The following is a 5,060-nucleotide window of genomic DNA, read 5'->3' as shown; positions in this document are numbered from 1 at the left end:
TTTATTTTTGTATAGTTAACTTTAGCAATTCATAAATAATATTTTTTAAATCATTTATATTTTAAGAAATGGTTTTCTTCACTTTCACAATTATCTTTGTCAACACAAAATGTTTACATTTTTAAATAGTATATCTAAAGACAATTTTGATATTTTACTTAAAAAACAACGTAATTGTCTTCATTAATTCAACCAAATCAATCACATATATTAATAAACTTTCTCCTGAAATTTACTAGCTTTTCATTAAACCAAACCATTTTAGTTTTTATTCACTTTTTCTTCAAATCAATCTTCCACTTTCCACCCTCTGACCAATCAAAGCATAAAAGAAAGTTTTTCACTCACAGTGGTCTTACAACTTGACCAGAATTTCCTTACTAGAATATAAAATAATCTTTTGACACATTCATATCCATACACAACAAATGCTCCTAAGAACAATTAGAAGACCAATAACCTTGTGTCTTATACTAGCAATTTCTGACTGTGAAGCATTAACAACTAACAACAAATATTGAACTATTGCCTGAAGAATAGGAACAGATTATGGACTCTAACTAACAGAATATATACTTAAATACGGTGTTTGAAATAGTAGAATTCGAGGCCTGTTGGAAGAAGTCATGTCAAAGTGTTCATTTTCACATCAGTTAGCTACTACTTAATATTGAACTAGTAAACTATTCAGTGAACCAATCCAGCAAAAACCAGCCTCTATAATCAGTGTAAAAAGGTTACATATCTAAGCCATGAAATCATCACCCTAACTGCACATATCAGAAGGATTCCCCAAGCTCATTCAACCTACCATAAGCAATTAGAGTGCAGAAATTAGCATTTGTCATCAGTTCTTGTCCTCCGTGAGTATTCGGTGGAGACTTCATAATGTTGCATTTTATTAGGTGCATCACCTGCCAAAACCAAATGTTTCATACAATCAAGAAAATAGACCAAGAGGAAACAGAAGAAGAATAATGGCAAAGTATCTTTACCCCTCTTCTCTAACACATCAGTCACTTTATCAAGTGCTTCGGTTATATCAATTTCTTGTTCCTGGGACAAATTATATATTCATATCATACACACTTTGTTAGAATTGTATACAGAGTGAAGACATATATCTAAGGTAACTTAATGCATCTCAATAGAAAGACATTACCCTAAGAGTCCTTCTTGCTATCTCAATATCAACTGGGTCAGGTTTCTCTTTACTGAAAAGCATCTTCTCAACCTGCCAAAAAGAATGAACATGTTACAGTATATGTTAATTGGTTGCTGAGTGCTCAATGTATTCATTGAGTAATCATTATTTCATAACATAAAGAAACCTACTCAGTAACTCGTTGAGCAAGCATCATTCATAACATAAAAAGAGACCATGCACGATGAACAATCTATCTAGTATACAAAAAAATGCTTTTTAAGGTGAAGTTTTCAATAATTTATAAATTTTCATTTAAAAAGTGAGTCTTTTTGAACACCTCCATACTCATCAATAATCTGTAAAATGTGAATATGAAAAGATGAGCACCCTTTTATATGAAACAAAAGAAATGGAAAACCCTTTGCTAGGCATAAAACCTTTTGATTCGGACTGCGTAATACAGTTGAGTAATCTTGTTTCTACACATATGCAATAGAGTGCAGTATTACACAAAAATAAATGTATAATTCATGTTCAGGATGCTAAAAAGGCTTTAACTGCATAACGTTGGAAAATTTGTCCTGACAAGAAAAAAATTGCAGCTAAGGTATACCCAAGAAATAGATTGCATAAATAAAAGAGGCAGAGATTCCCCACAAATGATTTTTTTACTAACAAGGTTATATTACACACAGACATACATTGGATTCATCATGAATTTTTTACAGACGATTATGATCAACATTTAATCATGGCTTTGTGTACTACAAAGTGTATTTTCTGGTTACCTCTTCATATCTACAAGTTCCGTGAATAGCCAGTGAAAATGAAAGTAACAAAAAGCCAATCAAAAAGTACATGCAAATAAGGATTTTACTTACATCATGGATAACCTTATCTGTTGGACGAAGCTGAATTAAATCGGATCTTTTCTTTAACTTGGTAGAGTGAGATCTGTGAAGATCCTTCTGCAATAGATGCTTTCCTTTCAGCACTCTCCCTCCACCAACAGGTGGTAACTGAACACTATAATTGAACATTTCCATAGATTGTTGCACTTTTCCATGGACAAATTCCGCAGTCAATGGATCATTATTAAATTTTGGCTGGCACAGACAAAATCACAGTTAAATAAGCCTGAGGCTCAGCAGTTTTTTGTGATGTAGTTCTGAATGATGATGACATATACCAAATGAAGGCATGAAGTGAACTGGGGACTCAGGTATGGCAATCAATTGTTGAAATAAGCAATTTAGAACTTAGAGTAGTTTTGAGTAAAACAAACTTTAAAACGAATTGCGTTAGAATAGTTTTTTACAAAAGAACGAATTCATTAATGAAGGCCATGAAATATACTTAACAGAAGACCGAACAGAGAACAAATAAATAGAAGATCAGTGAATAGAATCAAATTGATTTGTACAAGAGCTGACCTTAAAAGGGTAAAACATTGGATATTGTTAGAAAATATTATTTTCAGATAGCAAATCACATAAAAGAATGCTTACATTAAATTGTTGCATACGCATGATAAGGGTATTTATATAAATAGATTATATTAGGAAGTGTGAGAATTGATTTTCAAGGACAATTAACAGTTTCTCATTTTAACTTTTAGACCCCAACTTCAATTCTCAAACCCCATATTCAATTCTCCTAAGCTCTGCAAAAAAAAATTTGCATGATGTTCATTAATCAGGCCTTGTTTCAAGAGTGTCTAAAATCTACATCAAACAGACTCTAAATGAAGCATGAATGCAATACAAATATACAAATTTAATATTTGTATTAGGCTTGATTGACTCACAGGCGTTGAAGAAGGAGTAGGAATAGAAACAAGGCATGTTTGGCCGCGGGACATCTTCTGAGTATAAATCGCAGCAGAGGGTGGATTTTTCAGTTTCATCACTGCATTTCCCATTGAAGCAGAAGCACAACGAGGAGCACTAGCTTTAATATAATCCTTAGCATGAGATGACAATTTCCTCTGCTCCCTGGGAAACAAAATGCCAAAATTGGTAATGATTCTGGATCATTACAACAATCAAAACAAATGTGCATAAGAGTTTTAGCTCTTCTAGAGTGAGCAAATGTGTAAACTAAGAAAGTAAAAGTGTGTCCACTTTTATCGAAATGCTGAAGTATCACCGTAATCTTAACCATGTTTAAATCAATGTATTAGGATATGAACAAGAAGACAATCACCTTATCTGCTTAATTAGCTCATCGGAATTGATTTTCGTTAGGATTTCTCCATGTTCAATATCAGTAACATTTAGTTCCTTTCGCAGCTCAGTCATAAGCCCCTCTTTGCCCTACAGCCACAAACAAATGTTCAGCAGCATACTCAAGATGAATCAAACTTGATCACAGAGAACAGGTTCAGAATAAATATTAAGTCACCCAAGTAAGAAGATCAGACTGAGCAATGAAAGCCTTCAAAACAGAACAATAAGCCTCAGTTTCCAGATAGTGGATTTGATGCTCCAAGTCCATTACATCCCTTATCCCATGAGGTTCTGTAGTTAATGTATGTAAAGACCAGTCATCAATAAACATTTTACATCAACCCTCAGTGATCTAGTGATATAAATTCACATAATGCACTAAACATTTACTTGCATTGAAAAAAATTAATCAACATATAACATGAGCAGCCACAAGCCATGCACATCTTATAAATTAATAGCATTTAAGATCAATTACAAGCACATTTTAAATTGGGGAAAGTGTAAATGCTATTAGAATCCTTAACACAACTATACATATAACACATCTAGCTATGGTATCAGATGTTGTGGAGTCAAGTGGGACATGCTAGAGAAAGTGACAGATAATCCTGTTATAAAATGAGTCATGGGTCCATTCCTCAATAAATAAAACCACCAACAGTCATACATCCTTTAGTAAAAACTATTTCCCCATAAAAAATTAGAGCAAAAATATATGTAAGACAAAATTCAAAAGGGTTACCAAAAAGTCAGTTAATGCCACCAAGAATCTTGGCAGCACAAGTACTGTCGGTCATTCTAAACCTCATACCCCATGATCACCCTTTGAAAAAAACTATTTATTTATTCGTGTATTCAATCAGTGTCATAAAATAAAAAAATAAGATACAACAAACAGTACATATACACAGAAACAAAAAAAAACCACATAAAGTTCATTCCTTTGCATATAACTTTTAGGGGTTCAGTGCCCATTTATTTAATTACTTGTTTATTTAGTCTTAGGTGGCAAAAAAGAATGAAAAATGCAAGAGGGGAAATAGAAGGAAGTGAACTTAAAAAAAATGAAAAGTAACCCCAGAAAAGAGAAGAAAATAGAAGAGAGGGTTTACCAAGAACAGTGCAGTGGTTGGTGTCGTAAGTGTACTCCATCATCACTTGCTCCCTCAGACACTGCTTACCCTTGTTGTCTCTTCAATGCTCAGATTCTTCCCGTAAACCATAAGTCTATTCAAGTTCAACACTTTACCTTTATTTTTTATTTTATTTTTTTCAGGTTTCTCACTCTTAATTCAATTTTTGTATTATTTTTTTACTTAGATAAATTTTACCCTGTTCTACCTAGACAAAACTAATCAAATGATATTACATAGTTTGAAAAGGGACTTCACAGTTCTAAGACAAGGAAATATGTTTTTAAACATTCAATAATGTTAATTGATAAGAAAATTATTGGTTAGTTACTATCATAAATTAGTTATAAATTTTTATTAAATATATTTTTATTTTATTATAATTTTAAATCAATATTTTCTGATAAATAAACATTACTATTTTATTTAAGTGTATTGTATCCACTTTAAAAGGAGTAATAAATAGGGAGTACAGGGTGTGATTTTCTGTTTTAAATGTTGTTTACATATATCAGTTATTTATTGAACAATAAATTTGTTTTGATCAAT

General features: G+C 32.1%; 1 pseudogene across 1 annotated transcript; it reads right to left on the bottom strand.

The window, feature by feature from the left end:
- Positions 1–353: 353 nt before the first annotated feature.
- On the bottom strand, positions 354–4,694 carry LOC124822441 (uncharacterized; annotated as a pseudogene). Its single transcript, XR_015779904.1, has 8 exons — positions 4,491–4,694; positions 3,551–3,666; positions 3,353–3,462; positions 2,955–3,141; positions 2,029–2,253; positions 1,163–1,234; positions 996–1,056; positions 354–914 (listed from the first exon to the last, which is right to left on the bottom strand). The product of XR_015779904.1 is annotated as an uncharacterized LOC124822441 (transcript).
- Positions 4,695–5,060: the final 366 nt, after the last annotated feature.

Source organism: Vigna umbellata, chromosome 5 (assembly GCF_029865625.1).
Source record: "Vigna umbellata cultivar VRB3 chromosome 5, Vumbellata_1.0, whole genome shotgun sequence".
Lineage (NCBI taxonomy): Eukaryota > Viridiplantae > Streptophyta > Magnoliopsida > Fabales > Fabaceae > Vigna > Vigna umbellata.
This window is presented reverse-complemented; position numbering and strand designations above follow the sequence as displayed.